The sequence below is a fragment of the Tachypleus tridentatus genome, unplaced genomic scaffold (assembly GCF_004210375.1).
Source record: "Tachypleus tridentatus isolate NWPU-2018 unplaced genomic scaffold, ASM421037v1 Hic_cluster_2, whole genome shotgun sequence".
NCBI lineage: Eukaryota > Metazoa > Arthropoda > Merostomata > Xiphosura > Limulidae > Tachypleus > Tachypleus tridentatus.
Window position 1 is genome coordinate 40,562,731 of NW_027467782.1, and position 23,138 is coordinate 40,585,868.

Below are 23,138 nucleotides of genomic sequence, written 5' to 3' on the forward strand. Positions count from 1 at the left end.
ACTTTTAACTGAAGTTTTTTCTCTCACATTTATCAATTACAACTCGAAATCAGATATGTGCGATGAAACTGCTATAAACAAATTAGAGGAATGTGAAAATATCATCTACTTATGTTTTTGTAACCAATGTAGACCGACTGGCTTTTAAACATTTACACAGTTTTTGGTATATAAACCATAACTTTATAGCAACCACTTCATAGTACGAGGTTCAGAATATTTAAGAAAAACAAAACAAAACATACTTGATGCTTTGTATTCTATAATGTTTGGTTTATGACGTACTCAACCATCTGTGTACTATAATGGCTGATTTATAATCCTCTACATAATCTAATGCTTGACTTGTAACATACCCAATACGGTGTAAACTTTAATGAATCTTAAACGTATTCAATTCTCTGTGTGTTAAAACGTGAGATTTAGGTAGTTATAAAACAACAATTAGTGTATAAAGAGGGTTTAGTACTTTATAAATCACACATTTTAGCACATTAGTGCACACAGACGGTTGATTTCTTTAAAAACTAGATATCAGAATACACTAATGTCTGGTTTATAATTATTCATTTATCTGTAAACGCTTACGTTTGATTTACAGTGTACTCAATCTTTCTTCATAAAGATTATTTCTGTGTTTTGCAGCATTTTATATCTGTTAGTTACCGATCCTATTTAACATTAACTGTAAATGTAACCTGTTCCAACATCAGTACATTATAATGATTAAGGCCTGGCATGGCCAAGCGTGTTAAGGCGTACGACTCGTAATCTGAGGGTCGCGGGTTCGCATCCCGGTCGCGCCAAACATGCTCGCCCTTTCAGCCGTGGGGGCGTTATAATGTTACCGTCAATCCCACTATTCGTTGGTAAAAGAGTAGCCCAAGAGTTGGCGGTGGGTGGTGATGACTAGCTGCCTTCCCTCTAGTCTTACACTACTAAATTAGGGACGGCTAGCACAGATAGCCTTCGAGTATTTTTGTGCGAAATTCAAAAACAAACAAATAAACATTATAATGGAACAAATAGTGTTGTTGCAGATGATATATAGACAGAAATGCATAGACCCAGTATTAAGGCGTTCGACTCGTAATCCGAGGGTCGCGGATTCTAATCCCAGTCGCATCAAACATGTTCGCCCTTTTAGTCGTGGGGGCGTTATAATATGGCCTTCAATCCCACTATTCGTTGCTAAAAGAGTAGCCCAAGAGTTGGCGGTGGGGGTGATGACTAGTTTTACACTACTAGAATAGGGACGGCTAGCGCAGATAGCCCTCGAGTAGCTGGAAATCTTCGTTCAGTATCGACAACAACAACAACGTTGAGTAGATCTCCTGGTGATGTACAAGTACTTATCTCCTGTTTTGAATGTGTTAAGTACGTTTACTATTTACCTCTACCATACACGCTTCGTGACATTAAACATTCAGAATGTACCAAGCTAACAAGAATAAACTTTGGATATTGGAATTTTTTTTCAATATTTCCATGAGTGATGGAAAATTATTTTAATCTTAGTTGTTTAAGTGCCCTTAAACAAAGGATTTTTATTTTAAAATCATGATAACAGTCTATATATCCGATCATCTTTCCTCATTTTCAAGCATCAACGACTGAAACGTAGAGAGTTGCAAGTGAAAATGGCGTAAAATTGACCCAGTCTTAGGTCCACAAAACGAGAAAATTAGCGTGACCGAATGGAAGGGCTATACGTTCCACAATAAGTGACACATACCAAATGAAAATATGTATCGACAGCAAAGTTCACACATTTCATTATTCTATTGCCGTTAATATGTTTCAGGTTTGATACTAGTCGTAAACCCATGTTCTTGTAATATATGATGGGTGAAAGTTACAGCAACAATGAAAAGTAACTACCATGTCTGTGTGCACTGCATGCCAAACAAGGTATGGTTTCACCAAGACAACACATTCAGCCCACATTTAAATGAACATGAGAGGCCCTTTATAACATGTATTCACAAACTGAACTTTATGTGCAGATATCTCACGTGAACTTCTGTATTAATAAATAGCTGGAATGAACCCTCTCAAGGCGTTATTTGTACATGTTTGGTAAACATTGGAAGGTATAATTTATACTAATATAAGAAATTAATATATATTTCTTTCACGCCCTAAGAACTAGTAACAGCCTCGAGGGGAAAATTGTACTACTGAATTAAAATAACGTGGAAAATAAACTTTAATTTGTATTTCCAAACATGAAAAACTTCATATTAATATTTATTTATTGAATTCTTTTACTTTATTCCATTTTGTACATCTCAATGAAAGTCACGAATTTTATTTTACTTATGATTTAAGGTACAATTCAACGTAATTATTAATGTTTGTACATTATTTATTTATTTGAGTTTTGTATGACACCCTCAGCCACAGAGCAAAAAAAACAGAATAGTTTGAAATAAAATAGCAACAATTTGTTCTTGTAACTTGAGTAAAAGAGCGTTTTTATTGATTTTAGCCAATCGCTGTTTCCCAAAATCGTTTGTAGTGATGTATACCATTGGCTATACTTTAACTTCCAAATTTCATAGTCTACTGATGGAAACGCGTCATGTAAGTTTTCCATTCTTTCTTTCCATCTGTTCAAATCATAGAGGGTTTTATTTCAGTAAGGATATAATTTCAGGTATACACTGAGAAGTACAAGCTCACTCCATGATACAATATTAAAAACAAGATATTTGTGAACAATTTCTGTAGCAACTATAGAACTTTTCTTCAATTTTGAAAATAATGATTGATCATTTTGTTTGTTATTTGAATTACGAGACTAAATTATGATGGGAGAATACATATTTTTTTATGGAACAAGATGATATATTGTTAGATAAGTCATTTCACTTTCGACCATACAAAGTTTCAGTTCGCCATCAACGCCTTTCATTTCTCAAAACCCTGTATGCCCCGAATGGCACAGTGCAGAGTCAAAATGTGTACTTTGTTTTTCGAATGAAAACAAAAAAATAATTGTAGTTCTAAAAATATACAATCATCGAAACGATTTAAAACTATTTAGGAAAAAATAAAATCAGTATTTAAAATCTACAACAAAAGACAAGTTTATTTAATTGTTTCTTAAAATCATTACGATGAAATGTTTTGAAAATTTCATAGCTGAGAATTAATATCACATACATACGTTGGTATAAAATTAAGATAGGTTTGCATGACCTAAATATCTTACAGAAAGTAATTATTTACAACATAACTATTTTATTTAATAGTTTTTATATATAATTCGATAAACCACACAAATACATTTAATAGACACACCAGGGTCTTGTAGAAATATTCAAATAATTTAAGTAGTGAATTCTCCTCATCACAATCCAAAGATTATCTACAACTTTAATCATGTGGGAAACGATAAGCGGGAGGTTAACACTTAGTGACTTGTCTTCGTTTCTTTAGATATACATAAACAGTTTTTATACATCTGATGTCTTTTGTACACAATATTAAGAAGCAGGACCTCTCATACGCGGTGCTTTTTGTTGTACTGTAATCCTATGTAAGTTAGGAAAACATCTGTGAGATTTATATTTGTATAAAATAAATTATGAGGTGTCACCACAATAATTAATAAATGTTGATTTCTCTGGTAACTTGATAATTTTATGATTTGTATTTGGAATAGTTTTGAAGTTTAACTGCTTCTGTAGATATCATGCTAATATTATTGAAAAAGGAATGTATTTGTACATACATGTGCACATTACAAAAACATGTATGACATGTATCTGTCAATAAATATATTTACATTATTGCCTAAACTGCCGGTACCTTTCACCTCAAAGTAATTAAAACTTTGAACAAACCTAATAGTAATAAGATCATGATGTCAAAAGGACAATGTTCAGATATTTTAAGTCAATGATTACATACACGTTACAGATTTTTCTTCCAATTTTACCAAAGATTAAACTGAAAGGATCATGACGACCTAAATACAAGAAGAAAACGTTGCATGGTCTTTATATATATGTATACTCATGTGTATACCTCTGTGATGAACATTTTACAAGTTAGAAACAATGAAGTATTATTAGTTTTTGTGGTTACAAGAATTGTAATTTTTCTTATAAAACTACGTTTTCCCAGCAGAAAATCTGTGGGTTGTATATTGATTCTCTTTCCGTTCACTAAAGAAATCTGACTTCAAACTTTAGAACGTGGATGTAGATGTCTTCTACCAACTTGTAAAACTAAAACTTTTGTACCAAGTCCCTTAATTTTAAACTGTAATATTACAAATTACAATCAGTGTCATAAACGCTTGCTGGAAGGTTTGTTTGTTTGTTTGTTTGTTTTGGAATTTCGCACAAAGCTACTCGAGGGCTATCTGTGCTAGCCGTCCCTAATTTAGCAGTGTAAGACTAGAGGGAAGGCAGCTAGTCATCACCACCCACCGCCAACTCTTGGGCTACTCTTTTACTACCGAATAGTGGGATTGACCGTCACATTATACATCCCCACGGCTGGGAGGGTGAGCATGTTTAGCGCGACGCGGGCGCGAACCCGCGACCCTCGGATTACGAGTCGCACGCCTTACGCGCTCGGCCATGCCAGGCTGCTAGAAGGACTCGAGAAGATACGACAAAAATGTATCACGCCAAAGTTTAACAGGAGAAAGACCGATTAAAAGAACATCGTTACCTGGTTAAACTTTATACATTTAGTGTGTAATTTTTAGATGTAAGAATGGAAAAATTGCTTGTCATGAGTATTTACAAAATACAAAAATTATAAAGCTTTGTAAAGTTACTAACAAGAAAAATATACTGATGTTAATCTTTAACTTTAACGCTTCCAAAATGACTAAAAAAACAAAACAACAAAAAAATAACAGACACTGCGTTCAACCAATGGCTCACGATCTTGTATAATGTATGGTCTCCCTAATGTTCATAAACAGAATCATCCCTTACGCCCTATACCTTCTGCAATCAGAACCCATAGTTATAAAACAGCCAAATTCCTTGTAACTGTTTTTAATCCATTAACATTTAATGAATTAACTGTCCTGGATTCATTTTCATTTGTTAAAGGCATACATCCTTGTAATGAATGTTTAGTGGTTAGTTTTGATACAAGTTATTTATTCACAAACATTCCATTGGATTAAACTGTCGATATTTGTTTGGAAAAGCTCTTTCAAGAGGAGTCTCTTATTCGTGGCTTAATTATATCACAACTTAGATAACACCCATTTTGTATTTAACGAAAACTTTAAAATAATTTTGTTTTACCTTCATTATTAACAATTATGAATCAGATTTGTTTATTTTGCGTTTACTTCCACTTAATATAATATCGATAATTTCTTGTGCTAACACTTTTGACGTTTAAACGTTTCTCACAATTAGAATTATTGTGTTCCTTTTCGAATTTCCGTTACGTTGCTATGATACATAATATTACACGTGCGGTGGTTGCTGAACTGGAAGTATTTATTAACCAATGGTTCAGATTTTGTGAAAAATTTAAAATAACCTTAATTTTTTATTATTTCTTCCATTGATGTGTAAATCCTCTTATATACAATAAAACGTTTTTATTAAATTTTTCAGTCACGGCGACACTGAGTAACCGTTCTTATTCATGATAGAAACAAACCTAGGGAACGTTTTGAAATGAAACAACAATATATCTATGAAAACCTAATGTGACGTAGATAGAACAACGAAAATTAAACAATGCCAGAGTTTGTACTCTTACGTATCATAATTTTATTTCGGATGACTCATCGATGGCACCATTTTAGACATGTCTATCCCTGATGCCGGAAAGTGTCATTGACGATGGTGACACTGTCCACCTTACAAATGTTTTAAGTATTTAATTCAAAAATTAGACTTTTGTTTTAACATGATTTCGTTTTACGAATTAAAGTAAAATTAGTTACATACAAAATTGGAAAATGGCAGTGTCGTCAAATAACTCGAAACCAGGACTGGAAAGGCCAAATTCAGATGAGTAACACTGATGTTTGAACCTATCTGTTAGTCACCCTAGCAAGTTATAATAATTAAAATTATGCTACATAATGTCTTTTAAAATTTATTACTTTATTTTCTCTCTTACTGCTGTAAACTAGTTGTAAAAATTTGGATTCAACTCCATTTAAGATTTTAATTAAAAAATTAGACTTTGTTTTGTTTTAAAATGACTCGTTTTTACGAATTTTAACAATTTTATTTTTAATTTTTTACAGGTTCTTTTGCGCAGATAGCCTAGATGCTTTGCGCCTTAAAACATCAAATCAACCATCCAACCAACCTCTCCGATTTATTATATTATGTACGTTTCATATTACATTCTCAAATGACAGGAAGCTCGAGTTGATATCGCCCCCGCTAGTACAACGTTTAAATCGGGGGTTCGATTCCCCTCGGTAGGATCTGCAGATAGCCCGATGTGGTCTTTGCTGTAAGCAAACACAAACTCAATTTGAAATTAGTAGTTAATGTGCATTAACTTTATTTGTCAACAAGATTGATACACACAATTTCCGTTTTTATTTTCTTTACGTAAATATATTTTAATGTACAAACACCAAAATTATACAATTTATAATTACGGTTATTACTAACAGTTATTACAAATGATGGTTTATGTACAACAGTGTTACAAACTTACAGAGAATACGGAGTCGTATATCCGGTTTCGAAATGAATAGTGTATCGACGATCCCAGTCCACGCACAACAAATTTATTCTGTGTTCATATTGTTACCGTTTGTCTTAACTGGTCTCATACCTTTACTAATTCGTTTCTTTCGGCAAAGATATTTAATGTCCCATAGAAATAATAAGGCTTGAAGTTTTAACGGTTGGTACGCTCTAAACCAATTAACGTTCCTGGTTCAATTCTGTAGTTTTCCGATTAATAGAAGTTCTCTGCTTATTAAACGTGTTAATACCAATACCAGCCGTTCTGAGATACAATTTTATTTCAAGTGGGTTTCTCGTCATCCAGAGAGACGTTATAGCTTCCTATGCCTGTAGCACACTGACTGTATCTCACCGACTGATTTTCGTCTCTTTTTATAAGAATCACACCTGTTTCTAGAAATTTCGACTTTGTTCACACGCCTCTTCTTCAAACAAATATTGTTGATTTTCACTTTATAAAATTCGCTACAAGTTTCAAGAACAGGCGGAAAGTGAGCAATACATAGTTAACAATATATGTCACATGCAAAAAAGTAAACTATGTGGAAACAAGCGTAGGCACTAAAATAAATGTACGACATTAATGGAGGGATGGGAGGTTAAATTCCCTTCAATCGCCAATAAAATAACCTAAAACAATTTAAGCATTTTAATAATGTTAGTGCTCGTGCCTAAATCACCATTATACATCGGACCAAGTATTTGAAACTTTTTCGTTTATGAATTTACTGTTCCGTAATAGTTGTTTTGAATTAAGCACACAGCTACACAATGGACTATCTGTGATCTGGTCACAACGTGTATCGTAAACCGCTCTCTAGCGTCGTAAATCCGCAGACCTCCCACTGTATCACTGGAGGGACAGTAGTATGAAGCATATGACAATATTACAAGGAATACAATCTTCCAAAGCCGTAATAAAAACAATAACATTTCATTTCAACATGCTATATCATATAATTAATAAAATATCACAGCTTTTATTGGCTTTTTATTTGTCTAGAATTAAAATTAATTCAGCGTCTTTGTTTTATTGTTTTCGGCCCATTATTTGGCGCTCCATCACCCACCCCTTCAGAAAAAGGCCTAGCCAGTTTGGGTGACTACCACAGTATTTGTGTGATAAATAAATAATTTTGTGTTTGCACCCACACTTGCATTAGCTTGTATACCTCTTCCTCCATTCCTGACTTAACAGTACTTGCGTTTTATGGAAACTTTTTTTTTCTGTTAAATATCAATCAGTGTACGAGAACACTAACCACACCACGACGAACTTGCGACGTTTATCACTTGTTATTCTCCATTAAGTAGTTATGAACTGAATAGTAAAACAAGCATTCAGTAAGATCTTTAAAGAATATACTAAGATATATATTCTTTATTACTGAAGGAATGTTTTTATGAAAATATATACATTAGTACTGAAGTTAGATAGTAATTAAAATGTACTAAAATTATACATTAATACCAAAGGAATGTCTCATGAAAATACACATTTGTAACGAAGTTAGATTATTATTAAAATATACAAATTAGTTTTTAGTGAATATGAAGTACGTGGCTATAACTAAAGATAATCGTCTTAAAGTAGGTGCTGAGGCTTTTGAGGTGTAATCAGGTTCTGACGGGAGTGGTTGAAGTGTTATCCCATTACCATCGTTAAACGGACGTTTCTTTTATCTTTTCAACATTATTCAGCTTCACAGCACTCATGTTAATCATTTATAGTAGAGATAAGACCTTCGAAGAGAATAATTATTAATGTTCTTCATTCACGTTTTCTGATGCATCTTTCAGTCATTGATGAATTTGTTAGCTCTGGTTACCATTGGTGTTAATGTGACTGATGAAAATGAGTTGTCTGTCAAAGTTTACTCTTTCTAAAGTACTTCAGTGTTTTTCTCAGAGGGATGCCACTGCTTTCAATGGTTGCTAAAGGTTTATCTTTAACAGTATGTCTGTTACTGAGTGTCCAGAACATAACTGTGGCTTTTGAAGGATTGGTGACTATTCCTGGATCACTGAACCATGTGCTCACCTTGCTAAAAGATTGTTGTATCTATTTTAACTTTGCTAGAGGCTCTCCTATATTCCAGAATGTCGTCAGAAAATTTTAGATCCATAGTTCAGATGTTGAAGAGGACTAGAAATATTGGTGATCTTTGAAGCATACTGGCATCTCAGTCTAATTACCAGATTTCATGTTTCAGGGTACATATTCTGGTAGATAGTGCAGCAACGACAAATCTTAAATATGCTACATGATACATTTTCTGAATATTTTATCAGCAAAAATGATCAGCTGGAGTTTATTGTAAGGATTTTCTGGACCTAAAACCACTGCCTTGACCATACTTCAAGCCTTCCTATGTATCATTTTCAAATTCTCTTCTGTTGCAAAATCACCTGATAATGAGACTAAAAGTAATTCAATCTGAAAGGAAAGTCTAGCTACAGACCTCTCTGGAATATTCGTAATGATATTTTGTAGGACGATGTTTTGATTAAAGCAACAGTGATCCTTCGAGGGCTGGGATAAGGATATGAAAAAGCCATCAGTTCATATCTCACGGATGATACCTGTTGCCTAGCTACATTGATACTCTCTGACACCAACAGGTTGGTGTCTTACTTGAGATTTATGACTCTAAGTATTTAGAATAAGCTAAGGATGCTTATATATCTGCATTTAGTTTTAATTTAAGCCACTTCAGCATATCATCATGGTGAAATTAGTTAATGTATCAGTGCATCTAGGCCTTCCTTTGCCTTCATTTATACAGAATTACGTTCTCTCATTATCTTAAATGACTGGTTGGCATCATCATGTGTTTGAATATTGTGTTAGCCATGAGTTTTTGGAAGTGTCAGAAGAGTCAGGTTCTATATTTTGTAATCATCGCCTCCATTGCACAACCTGAGTTTTACCTATTCAATATAAACTAAGTTTGAGCTTAATTACAATTAAACTCAATGTGAAAAGCGAGCAGGTAATTCATTGCCTACAAACGGTAATACGTTACAAAATAATGTCGTCATGGTATCTGCGGGCGAAACGGAGCTCGTGTATTCAGATTGGTTCCTCTAATAACCAAATGACAACAACAACCAAATTTTTATTAAAATATCAAAATTAGTACTCCAGCTGTATCATCACTAAAATATTCTTATGGGCACTTCTCGTAAATCGTTATTATGATATTATATTGGTACAATTTTATCTTCATTAGAATATACACTTGTACTTCATATGAACATCATTACAATACCAGCATTGATAGATATGTATTCTTATTATAATACACACTTGTACTTCATATGAACATCATTACAATAACAGCGTTGATAGATTTATGTATCGTTATTAGAATATACATTTGTACTTCATATGAACATCATTACAATACCAGCGTCGATAGATATGTACCGTTATTAGAATATACACTTGTACTAAATATGAACATCACTACAATACCGGCGTTGATAGATATGTGCCGTTATTAGAATATACACTTGTACTTCATTTGAACATCACTACAATACCGGCGTTGATAGATATGTGCCGTTATTAGAATATACACTTGTACTTCATTTGAACATCATTACAATACCAGCGTTGATAGATATGTATTGTTATTAGATTATACACTTGTATTTCATGTGAACATCTTCAAAATGCCAGCGTTGATAGATATGTACCGTTATTAGAATATACACTTGTACTTCGCATGAACATCATTACAATACCAGCGTTGATTGATATGTATCGTTATTAGAATATACACTTGTACTTCATATGAACATCTTTACAATACCATTGTTGATAGATATGTACCGTTATTAGAATATACACTTGTACTTCATATGAACATCTTTACAATACCATTGTTGATAGATATGTATCGTTATTAGAATATACACTTGTACTTCATATGAACATCATTACAATACTGTCGTTGATAGATTTATGTATCGTTATTAGAATATACATTAGAATATGTTATTGGTAGATTTGGATCGTCATTAGAATATACACTTATATTTCATATCTATCTGGGAAGATCGCTAAATTTATTATTTGTACTTCAATATAAAATTCCCTTGTGTTGTATTTCTATGGTAAATTTCAAGTAAACATCAACTTCTCTGAGAGCGTTCATGTGAATCATTTTAAACGCTTGATTAAAACTCGCTATGTTTAGGTATCCTTCTTCTAGAATAGTCAAGTAAGATCAAACTGTTTATTTTCAAAATTTTATTTTTAATGCTTCATTAACAATATTGCATATATTAAAACTTACAAAAACAATACATCAAGCTGCATTTGAAAGTCTCGAGAACCACTGCATGTGTAAAGTCACAGGAACGTGGCTAAACTTGCTTTACTTGCGAGTGTTAAGTGATAGTTTTTAACCCCAGGTTTATTAAAGTTGATCTCCTCAACGTTCTGAACGTCTCCAGGAACGAACATAGCTCCGGTTCTGCTTCTGGTCGGAGTTCTGGATTTCAGTACATCATACGAAGAACTTCATCCAAACCACTCGACGGACAGTTTATGGTGATGATAATTTCTTATTAAAGTTGTAATTATAAACGGACAATAAGTGAAGAGAGAACACTACATATATGAAAAAAAAAATTAAATTTAAAGACGTCAACTTTCATGAGCAAACCTAACTTGGCCAGTTTTAACATCAGGAAAATCGTGAAAAACAGTCACATAGAAAGCTGCCTATATCTCTGTTTAGGACTTGGAAGAAAAATTACTTGTGTACTATATATCATTTATGTTGGCCGAAATACGGTGGAATAAACATCAAACAACCTTAAAATTATGTTATTTGTGGAATTTTGACCCTACAATAGGTAAAATAAGTAAATCTAAAGTATCATTATATCAGATCGTATGGAAAACTTGTCAAAATTCCCCCACTGATACAGCGCTAGGTCTACGGATTTACAACGCAAAAATCAGGTGTTCGATTCCCTCTTATTGGACTCAGCAGATAGTCCCGATGTGGCTTTGCTATAAGAAAGCACACACACACACACAAATTTGTCAAAATATTTCGGATAACTGAACAAAAACTCCATATATCTTTTTTTGAGCTCTAACCTCTTAAAAAGACTCAAAATGGGAAACCCAATTTTTTGTCTCATCAATGAATTGGGCGTACCAAAATTTATATTATTGCAAATTCTTATTTTTAGTGCCGTAAATACGACCGCGAACAAAACCAAAATATATATTTTGGGTTGTTTGTCCTTGAACCCCTTAAAATCCTTAAAAGTCCTAAAAAATTGAAAAGGGTGTCCGGCGTATTGGACCACAGTATTATCTTACAAAGTTTACGTGATGAAACATAAGTTAGGGTGAGCTTTCTATGTGAATGAAGATAATTTTCAACATAAAAAAAATAAAATTTGAAGAAAACAAGAACAACAAAAAAACATTGAAATGTTTTACTTCAGTCTTTATTATTTGTAAAACATCTTTAATCAGTCAAAGTGGAAGGAAAGTATAGTGAGTGCTTAAAATAATACCATAATTTACACCTAGAAGGAAGCATTGAATTTTGGAAGTAAACCATGGAATGCTTTTGGGGAAGGAAAAAGTGGCACCGTTTAATCCATTAAGGGTTTCTCAAAGCGTTAAAAAGTAGACTAAGTATAAACTAAGTGTACTAAGTATAGACTAAGGTTAACACCACTCTTGGCTTACGCACGAACAAGATGGCAAGAAAAACTAAAACTTTTTGTTTCTTCCTTGTTAAGCACATAACTACCCATCTAGCTGTAAATGCCCACTATACGTTTCGAAACCAGGTTTCTTGAGTATTAATTTTGCAGGCATACTGCTGTGTCAATGGTTGACTTGTAACGTTTTAATTCACATGAATACAAAATAGGTAAATTACATGCTGAACTAGAAATGTATTAACACCACAAAGGCACTGAGAATAAAAACAATTTACAATACGTAACAAAATCCTTTAGGTTCACAATCAGTGAGCAGTATTCTTCCTAATAAGTGTGCAAAAGGTATGGAAATAGTGTTTATACTTTAAAATTTGGAAAACTTGTAAGACAGATAAAATGAAAAAGGGAAAATACTGAGAAGTAAAAGAAGAATTGAGTGCGAAGTAAGGGAGAAAAAAAATGGTAAAAAAGAAACTGTATATTGACCATTGTCGCTGAAGCTATTGAAACGGTTAGAATAGAAAAAAACCTAGAATAATTTTAGGAGAACTAGTTGAGGGTATGGAAAATTATTTTATTATTTGTAAAAATGTTTACTCCTTTTTCACAGTCTGGTAAATAGAATATAACAATATTCTTTAGGTTAAGCAGTTCCCCTTCTATGACAGCCCTGCATGGCCAAATGGTAAAGGCACTCGACTCGTAATCCGAGGGCCTCGGGTTCGAATGTCCGTCACACCAAACATTCTCGCCCTTTCAACCGTTGGGGCGTTATAAAGTGACGGTTAAGCTCACTATGTATTGTTAAAACAGTAAATCAACAGTTGGCGGCGAATGGTGGTAACTAGCTGCCATCCCCTTAGTCTGTATCTTTGCACGAAATCGAAAAAACAAAATAAATTATTTATATCTTCACAGTGTACGCTAATTTTAAAACACATATTTTAAAGTGTTGTCATGTAGCAACAAACTGATCCACAATAATAAAAGTCCGAGGCTTTGGGTTTGTGTGTGACCCACCATAACTACAAGAGAAAAGAACCTAGAAACTTAAAACTTTGTACACATACTACATGAGGTATTATTACTTATTCACGTGTGTGCGCATCTTTTTAATTAGAAATATGGTGAGAAACTACAAAGTAAAGAAGAGTAACCACCATAACACCAAGAAAAAAGAACCTAGACACCGAGATTTTGTACCCACACTGAAGGTGTGCACCAAGGTATAACTTATCTTCGTGCGTGTGCAAATGTCTGAGAAAATATTTTTATTATGCAAATTAGTGAAAAACCACATACAAAGAAATGTCAGCATCATAGTTAATCAACAGTATTATAAAACTGTTTATAGTAAATGGCATCGTTTAGTATTGAACTTCGGCTTAACGTTGATCTAATATTACAAGAATTTTTTCCAAGGCTAAAATGTGTTTTATTAATAAAATCTCATATATAGAATATTTTAAGCAAGAGATGGCGCTAATGTAACAGTTCGGAAGAAAATATACAAAACATACTTTAGTTCATTTATAATCGAGATTTAAATATTTAAAGGATTGTACAAACTTAAAAATGTGATGTATATTTGACAAAATATACCTCAGAAGGAAATCCACATTACAAAAGGACCCCTCGTTACATATAGTTAAATAGCCAAGTCAGAGGCCAGTTAAGACACCGATAGGGTTTGCTTGTATTTTAGACTTGATCAGCTGAAATCATCCGTCGTTACCAAATAGTTGTTTGAACATTTGGCTGAATAAAGTAATTAACTGTCACTTTTATAAAGCAACAGAGCAGAGACAAACTTGTTTAGCACTGAGAAGCCTAACAATAAGCCAATATTCTATATTTTACACGTATAACAGTACTGAAAAATGTAGTTAACTCGGAATCACATACTGGGTTATTACCGATTTTGATCTTTAAAGTACGTGGTTTTATGTTTAGTTTTAGCATAAACATTTTTTATACGTATTGCGGTTTTTGAGGAAATATATTTAGGTTTCATAAAACGGAAATGTATGTTTGTTCACTAGAATTCTTACGAAAATGCTTGTAACACTTTCGGACCATCGACGTATTAAATGAGTAACAACAGAAACAAGTAAACCAGAGTCTATAGATTCAACATTAAGGACAACTATACACCGATATCCCTTTTGTAACTTTGTGAGAATTTCCAAACAAAGAAACAAAACAATATTTAGAGATAAAAACGTCAAACTTTTTTCCAGTAGTAACACCTGGAGAGAACTTTTTACAACATACAGTTTTGTGTTTCTGGTGCGAGGTATGGATTCTCTATTAAAAATTAACAAAAATTAATATATCTTTAGAAAGTTCTCTTGCCTCCTAGTGGCACAAAGATATGACTGCGAATTTCCAACGCTAGAATACATGTGGTGGGCAGAACACAGATAATCCATAATGTAGCTTCGTGCTTAACTACAAATAAAGAAGAACTATAATTATTTTTATATGGAACAGAAATATATTTTCCAAAAAACAGAAGAAAAAATCACGTGACCTTTTCTCACCTTTCTGAGCCTACTTCTGCTAGTCAAAAACCATCAAATGTAACAAAATGTATGAAAAGAAAGTTGTCAAATGTGGTTGAGATACATGCTGTTCACCTAAACACAAGTAATTAACACATTTAAAATATGTCATCTAGCTTGTTGTTCATTTATTGGATTTCTCAAAAAGCCACATCAATGCTATATGCGCTAAATTTGAAGAGACAGACTAGAGTGGAGGCAGATAGTCCACATTGACACCATATTCCATTTCTTGTCTGAACAAATAGTAGGATTTGACCATTAGTCTTATAATGAAAATATGTGTCAAATGTGTGGAGTACAGCTAGTCTGGACGATGACGAAATGAATACCACAAAACATTCGTTCCAGACATCGTCATCATAACCACCATGGGTCACTTTGTTACTTATAGCAAGGCTAATTCATTATTTTGTTCCTTATGGAAGTAAGGTAATATTCAAACGACTGTCATATCAGCTTTAGGCTCTGCAATATATAAATACATACATATACATAAGTATTACTTTAAAGTAAACTGTATGACAAAGTACATTATCAGAATACACAAAAGTAAGAAAGAAATATACGAAGAGAAGAAAGCAACCAATACAACGTTCAGTCAGTCAGATCATGATGTTGAAATACAAATTTTGGTTGGCATTGGTTCAACAGGTTGCTCTGAGAAGTTTGAGTGTAAATAAACATGAACTTCATCGTTATAAATACAAGGTGTTTGGAAAGTAACTGTGCAGTTTTGTAATCATATTTTATTCAGTCTATTTCAAGCCAGCAAGTGATAACGGTGTTTAGAAACAAAATAAGAAGGGTCCAGGCCTGTTGTGATGCCACTTTCAACATTGTTTATAATTGTCATTCATATTTACCTCCTGTATTCTATATTGAAACAAGTATGTTAATGAGTATATAAGTACACAGTGACTTTCCGAGCACCATGTATACATAGCTATAGATTGAAAACGTACACTAATATACATTTACTGTGTTGAGCCAAAACAACAACAACAAAAAACAACTCAAAACACTGTAGATATAATTAATTAGAAGATATTAAACCTTCATTTGTCAATTGCCGATGTTTTAAGACACGTTATTCAATTGATGTATTCGATCATTTTAAACACTGCCTTATGTTAAACATCGTTTTAATCATGTCTATAAAATAACAAACAAACAAAAAGCATCTTTCACTCTGGTGGCTCAGTACTAAGTATTCGGTCTCATGATATTAAAAACCAGGTTTCGATGATCCTGAGGTGAAGAACACAACTAGCCATTCTGTAACTTTCGTAACAATCGAATGAGCCCAATTATCATATACCAGTATTAGTCATATTATATCTTTTAATAATGCACTTTATTGATGAGCTCTGGACTGAGTGAAACGCGTCGTGTCCAATAGATACGACCGAATTAGTGTGATTTGAATATTGTTATTATGTATCCTTCTAATTGTTGAAACTTTCCACAGGATTGGCTATGGAATATAGTATTATAAGTGTGGTAGGTTTAACGTTCATGTCTGATGACAAGTACATTAATTATAATCATGCTTCGCCAACATGATTCATAAATTAATTCATTCGTGATTTATGATTGGCGTTTACAATCAACAATAAATTGAATAAACTGTCACCACACGTAAAACCGTCGCTTACATTCAGATTAATACAATTTTAACTTCTTGATATTTTCACTGTAAAGTTTCACCGTGGATTATTTTTATACCAAGTAACGCTTTCTGTTAACATTTTACAGAAAACAATTTAAAGTAACTCATTCTAGTTTGTATGATGTATTTAATATGTGGAAACATTACAGGAGTTCACCTACTAGATAGATGTGGTAATTTTAGAATTGTAGCTGTATCAGGAGAAACAGTGTATGTGTTCTAATTAAACTGGCTATATTAATGACAATATCCGGGGAAAATCCAGGTTATATCGCCACACAATACCTCAGGTTCCTGTTTGTCAGTATTTTGTAGTCACATAACTCGTGTTTGTGTTCACTCATTAAATAAATAAATAAAAAGGAATTTAACTGACAAAGTTAGTGATCACCCAGCACTTGTTATTCATGTAAAGGCCTGGCATGGCCTCGCGCTTTAAGGCGTGCGCTTCGTTATCTGAGGGTCGCGGATTCACGCCCGAGTCGCACCAAACATGCTCGCCCTCCCAGCCGTGGGGGCGTTATAATGTGACGGTCAATCCCACTATTCTTTGGTAAAAGAGTAGCCCAAGAGTTGGCGGCGGGTGGTGCTGACTAGCTGCCTTCCCTTTCGTCTTACACTGCTAAATTAGGGACGGCTAGCACAGATAGCCCTCGAGTATCTTTTTGCGAAATTCCAAAAAAACAAACGAACAAACTGTTATTCATGTCATGTTTTTTTACTTGATAAAAGTGTTGTAGGCTTAAAATGCACAGTGTTGTTGTTAAGAAGAAACTGTAACCATTTCCAAAAGGCTGAGATCTTCTGGTTTTAACCGCCTGGAATACACCAGAAAGCAGTGAAGGTGTGTGTTAGAAATAAAATGCAGGAAATTGAATATTGTATCTTATTTGTCACACGTTTGAAGATCCACACACTATAACCATAAATTTAATACATCTATAACACTAAGTATATAGCAATAAACAAAGATTTAATTCGTTGTTAAAACATAATCATATGTTGCAAGGTGTGCAGCTCACACGAACTTTGTATACAGTGCACCTGTTGGACAGATATCCACTAACATGATCATTGCTATCAGTATGTCTGTGCATTTATACGTTTGAAACAGTAAACTAACACGTCACATGTTTAGTATTGTTTTTAGCTAAGCACAAAACAACAGATTGGGCTATCTATGTTATGCCCACCACCTGTATCAAACACAAGCTTTCAACGTTTTAAGCCTTTAGACTTTCAACTGAACCAGTGGAGGATACATGGTTTATTAATTTTCTGTATGCAAATGATGAAGTGCTTTACAAATTGTGTATGAATAAATAAACACCATTTAACACTCAACACATGTTTATATGTGTATCAAAATTATTATTTTTGGGTTTATATACTAAGATTGAAACTATGTCAAATTTAATTCCATACAGTCTTGAATGAAATAAAAGATTTATTTTTCGATATGTAATATGTCTGCTTATTCTTAAAATATGAACAAAGGTAAGCTTATTTTTTGAGTAAATATTTAAAAAAAAAGATGAAGATGTGTTTTTTGTACAATAACTGATTCTCTGTATATATTTTGTTTTTGTATTTTGGTTTTTCCGTATTTACAAATCTAGTTTCAAAACGAAATATTTAACACTGTTTACTGAAGTTTACTTTTGTTCTTCCTTTTGATGATGTTCGATTCGTTGTTTTGTTTTTTGAATTAAGCACAAAGCTACACAATGGGCTATCTGTGCTCTGCCCCCCACGGGTATCGAAACCCGGATTTTAGTAAGTCCGCAGACATACCGCTGAGCCACTGGGGGGCTATGTTTGATTCACAGAATATACTTGTTTTTATTTATCATTTATAAACGTTGTTGATGTCTGTACTCGTCACGATCATAAGTTTAGTAGAACTTTTACACTTCATATTTTGATGAGACATCATTATACATCTAGTGAAGGTTCATGAAGATATGATTTTGTTTCTAATTTTGTGTAAAGCTGCTCTCGTGAACTGTGTGTGGTATCCGTCCCTAATTTAGCAGCTACAGACTGGAGTAAACACGACCAGTTAACATCGCCTACTCCCCATCATGGGGTTACGATGTTTTGTAAAATAAAAGTTTATTTCTTATTCACATAACATCTCGGCTCAATCTCGGGAATAAGAAACTTTACAGCTTCATGCCATTGGTTGAATATTATTCATCGTATAAATATTTATTTTCATCTCTTGTCCGATTTGATGAAAATCTTCAGCTAACTCAACACAATATTCGTTTCTTTATACGCTCAAAAAACTGCAGCCTCAAGTTATGGATCTGGATGTTTCTTTATACATTTAGTGGAACATCAGATGCTGTCGGTTCAGATAGGTTCAAGAAAAGAATTCCAGTCAGGACTGCGATAAATAACAGATCTTTTTTCTCCGGAAGGGATCAATATTACACTTTCAACCTTACTTGTGTCTAATGTTTATCTGGGATGAAGTCTGGCAGCAATACCTTGTCATCCAAAATGCTTTACTCAACGTTCAGGACATCATAGAGTAGATACCACAAAAAATATCATGTTTACAAAACCAGGTGTTGTCACGGACAACTATTCAATGTCCTTTTGTATCTTCGCTTAATATCTCATCTCAATAACAGTAATATATATCACCGGAAGTATAGAAAAACAACACAGAAAAATACATAGTCGATCTAATACTGATGTTTACCTAAGAACAGCATCGGTAATATACCAGACAACAAAGGGAACTTAAACATTCTTACTGGTTGGAACTAATAAAGATCTTCACGAACCTTCTAATAGCAGCACACATCAAAGTTTCAGAATCTAGTCACATTTATAATATCTTAACACGTATAAAACCTGAGCGAGATTCAAGAGCTTTCCAAAGTCTTTTATTTAAAAGCTAGAGTTGTACAACTATAAAAAGTGAAACCAGTTTAAACATGGTGGTTTCTTCTTTGGATACTGACCTTTATCTCGATAATGGTAATCACGAGATTTTCATCATAAGTTCATCTCCTCAATTTGTCATTAACATGAACATCCAGAGATGAAACAAGGCGCGTCTTCACAAATATTCTGACTGCGTGTTCTACATGATCAAAGTGTATTTTCGATTAACTTCTATGGTCCTAGATTATTCTAGGACAAGAACAAACGACGCTTTCACATTACAAGTCGACTGAGCCTGCTCTGGGACACAACGGTATGTTTGTAGACTCACACCGATAGAAACCGGGTTTCGATACCCTAGGTGACCAGAAGAAAAATAGCCCAATGTTTAGCTTTGTGCGCAATTCCAAAAAACAAAACGAAACGCAAACAAGTCGACTGAAAATGTTTAACAACATGCACTTAAGTCAGCTGTTTATAAATATCGAAGTACGGAGACTGTACCAAGTGTTAATTATGCAGATTGTACCAAGTGTTAATTATGCAGATTGTACCAAGTGTTAAGCATGCAGACTGTACCAAGTGTTAAGTATGCAGATTGTACCAAGTGTAAAGTTCGCAAATTATACTAAGTGTCAAGAGAATCTGGTGATTATCGAGCATTCGATGTCAACCATCAGATCAAAGAATTTTTATGCCCTGATAACAGAAGTGCCTCGAATTACTTCGTCCATAATTCATCATTTTTTACTGCAACACAAACTCTACTTACCTGTAATTCAGAGAGATGTGAAAATGTGGTGGGAGCGGAATACGACACAGTTTACAGGAAAAAACATCTTTGAAAAACTATGAATCACATTAGAATTTAAACGTATGAAATAAAGCCAGACTCCTGTAGTGTGAAAAAATTATAATCTGGTTTCAATATTTTTAACATCTTAGTAATGTTTTCTGGTTACCGTCAAACATGATAATGACTGTGCAAATAATATACGATAGATTAGTTGTTGTTCATTCTGTACTACATATCTCAATCTACCAAGTTCTAACTGATCCTTAGTTGTTGTTCATCCTGTACGACACATCTCAATCTACCAAGTTCTAACTGATCCTTAGTTGTTGTTCATCCTGTACTACATATCTCAATCTACCAGGTTTTAACTGATCCTTAGTTGTTGTTCATTCTGTACCACATATCTCAATCTACCAGGTTTTAACTGATCCTTAGTTGTTGTTCATTCTGTACTACATATCTCAATCTACCAGGTTCTAACTGATCCTTAGTTGTTGTTCATCCTGTACTACACATCTCAATCTACCAGGTTCTAACTGATCCTTACCTGTTGTTCATCCTGTACTACATATCTCAATCTATCAGGTTCTAACTGATCCTTACCTGTTGTTCATCCTGTACTACATATCTCAATCTACCAGGTTTTAACTGATCCTTTGTTGTTGTTCATCCTGTACGACACATCTCAATCTACCAGGTTTTAACTGATCCTTTGTTGTTGTTCATTCTGTACTACATATCTCAATCTACCAGGTTCTAACTGATCCTTAGTCGTTGTTCATCCTGTACTACATATCTCAATCTACCAGGTTCTAACTGATCCTTACCTGTTGTTCATCCTGTACTACATATCTCAATCTATCAGGTTCTAACTGATCCTTACCTGTTGTTCATCCTGTACTACATATCTCAATCTACCAGGTTTTAACTGATCCTTTGTTGTTGTTCATCCTGTACGACACATCTCAATCTACCAGGTTTTAAATCTGATCCTTTGTTGTTGTTCATTCTGTACTACATATCTCAATCTACCAGGTTCTAACTGATCCTTAGTTGTTGTTCATCCTGTACTACATATCTCAATCTACCAGGTTCTAACTGATCCTTAGTTGTTGTTCATCCTGTACTACATATCTCAATCTACCAGGTTCTAACCGATCCTTAGTTGTTATTCACCCTCTACTACATCCATAGGGGATGTATAACAGTCAAGTGTAGCTTCAAACATTAACTTATTAATACAATAATATGAACATCAACTGAATGGTAAATTTTCAGGCCTTGGCTTTTACAAGAAATAAACAGTGTACATGCATTCTAGACTTTATGGAGATTTGTTTTCATTAAAGTTAGTGTTATTTTTCAGAATTTATAATATATAATAGAGGGGTTTAGACATTTTCATTGTTGGTTGGTTAGCTTGGCATTTTATGGCACAAAGCAACTAGACTATCTACACCAGATATTTTGGTAACAAGGTTATAATAAACTTATCTGTTTTCTCTCAATGATAATAAAAAAACTTTATTTTAACCTAAATTTTTAAATAATTATTTATGTTTATTATTTCTGACACCTGTAGCTCTTGTAACATATGCCTACTTTAAAATATGTTTTTTATTGTTTGAAAGTAATAATGCTTCTGACAAAATGTTTTAGTTCTGTTGATATCCAAAATAAGAAAAATGACAAAAAAGAATTGAAAACAGAATTGATGTTTGCAAACACTAAAATGTGAATATAGATGTTGACATGGTTTTCCTTTCAAACTATAATAAATTAAAGACTTCAAATGTTTGTCTATCCGTTTTCATTTTCTAATTGATCACATTAGTAGAAATAAAGATATAAATTTTAAATTGTTCATTAAAACCTACATGAACTAATATTAATAGACTTTCTAATTAATTGTATCACTAGTTACTTGTAACTCATAGGTTCAAATAAAAAACAACGATTGTGATGTACACTTATCAATTAAACTAGCAGAAGTCTAATTAGAACCTCTCTTCACATATGAAAGAAAGAAAAACTATTCTTGTTGTGAGAACAGTTCTTAAGAAAGTTTAAATATACTTGGATACAGCACAGAGTTAAAACTATCATGTGTTGATAAAGTTAAAAATTAAGTTGTTTTTTATAGCTTTGTAAAATTTATTTTCTGTTCCCTTTGTTGTGAATTCTGAATATTTATATGCAAAACCGGCTCGTTTGGGCTGAGAAAACACTTTACATAGAAGAGCGAACAACGTTTCGACCTTCTTCGGTCATCGTCAGGTTCACAAAGAAAGAGGTAACTGACCGGAAGCTGACCACATGTTTGAAAGGGGTTGTGTAACTGTGTGTCGAAATGTAGAGGGCGGTATTAGATGTTTGAATATATAATATTATTTATTATATTAATATAGGTATAAAGGCGTTCCTTTATATTGTTTTATTTGGGTTGTTGTTATAAGTAAGGCTTCTTTAATTTTACTATCAGTTTGTTTATATGTTTGTTTCTTTTATTTAGTATTTGAGTTGTTTTCTTATGGTTATGTTGATGGTTTGAATATGTTTCTGTATAATTCTGAATATGTTTTTGTATAAAATTATACGTATTTGAAAGCTACAGAAATTTCTTCAAAGAGAAAATGAATGATAACTTGGCATAAGGTAAGTGAGTTTTGTACAGTTTAAAGATGGGTTGAATGTTTAACAAATCTTATTAAAGTTTAACATGATAATGAATGTATAGTGTTTGAAAAAGGTTTTGTCATCATCAGGTTTAATGATATACACTGAAATATATATAT

The 23,138-nt window shown here is 33.3% G+C and overlaps 1 long non-coding RNA gene across 1 annotated transcript in view; it reads left to right on the top strand.

Moving 5' to 3' along the window:
- LOC143242975 (uncharacterized) overlaps positions 1-23,138 on the top strand; it is a 78,255-nt gene that overhangs the window by 33,409 nt on the left and 21,708 nt on the right. The gene's annotated exons all lie outside the window — the stretch shown is intronic.